The sequence below is a fragment of the Alligator sinensis genome, unplaced genomic scaffold (genome assembly GCF_000455745.1).
Source record: "Alligator sinensis unplaced genomic scaffold, ASM45574v1 scaffold900_1, whole genome shotgun sequence".
In the NCBI taxonomy this organism is placed as follows: Eukaryota; Metazoa; Chordata; order Crocodylia; family Alligatoridae; genus Alligator; species Alligator sinensis.
This window is the reverse complement of record NW_005842882.1, coordinates 274,517-275,788: the sequence shown is the minus strand read 5'-3', so window position 1 is coordinate 275,788 and position 1,272 is coordinate 274,517.

The following is a 1,272-nucleotide window of genomic DNA, read 5'->3' as shown; positions in this document are numbered from 1 at the left end:
TGAGCTGATGTTGCATTGTTGCATATCCCAGCTGCTCTTTGTGGGTTTTTTTGTGAAGCTGTGTGTGAAGTCTCTACCTCATTGTAGTATATGCAGGCAAGACTGCACTCTCCTACTGATGCGTGGAGTAAGCTGTGGTGTAGTTTTTGGCACATAATAAACACGTTGCAGCAGTTCTTGGTCTGTCTGTTTTCATTTTTTGTAATGGGAGGGAGAGATGGGAAGAAGTCCTTTGGGGAACACTGATTCCCTGTTCAGCAGTTGTAAACAAGCCCTTGGTTCCTGTGCTTGAAGCACGGTTCTGCCACCTTCCCTATGGTGGCATAATTTTAAAGTAGGACAAAAAAATCCCAGAATAGATGCCCTTCTGCAGTTCTAAATGCTCACACTGGGATTACTTACTTTGGTTTGATGCTATGTAAGCTGTACCACCCTGATGGGTCTTATGAGCATACTGGTGCCCGAGTACTAGGCTTTTTACTTGAACTGCATGTAAAAAGCTCAGGCCTTAATAGAGCACAGCCCCTTCCTGAGGGTGCTGACATGTCCTAACTAAAAGGAGAAGCTTTTTACCTGGTTTGGCAGACTGACTGACTCCCTTGGTTGAGGGTCAGTCCCTGCTGTAGTTACAGGTGTCATACATGGAATGATCTCCTCCCTGATGCTTTTAACTAAATCCTTGCCTGCAGAAGGTATTAAATCAGTAGCAGAATCTCTCTGGTCCATACTGCCTGGCACTGAAATACAGTTGGGCACATAGGAACACAGCAGTGAATGATGATGCCAGTACACTTCAGATGACCCTAGTCCTCCATGCAGTCTGACTGCTGTTTGGTGTGCTGGGGGATACAGGAGCCCCTTACACACGATGTGTGGTCAATCCGCTTCGGAGTGGGCCAGTAGGCACCTGAGGGTCAGTAACTGTAAAGGGTATAGTATAGGACCCGAGGCTTCTGAAATGCTGATTCTCTTCCCCAGCCAAAATTCAAACTACACGGGGTGAGGTGACTTCACATGTGAACATCTCTGGGTATTAGGGTGCAAATAAAATCAAATTACCTCGTTCCGATTTCCTAAGCATTCTGCAATAACTTGGCAGAAATGGCTGTGCTCAGATGATGTTTGCTTGCCATAGCCACTAATAAGTGATACCCTAGCTGGAAAGAAACAAAGAAATAGTCCAAAAACCAAGGTTACCTTTTTGTGGCAGGGGAATGCTTAGAGTTTATATCCAGCAGAAGGGGCTGCATAGATGGAAATATCACCGTTTAG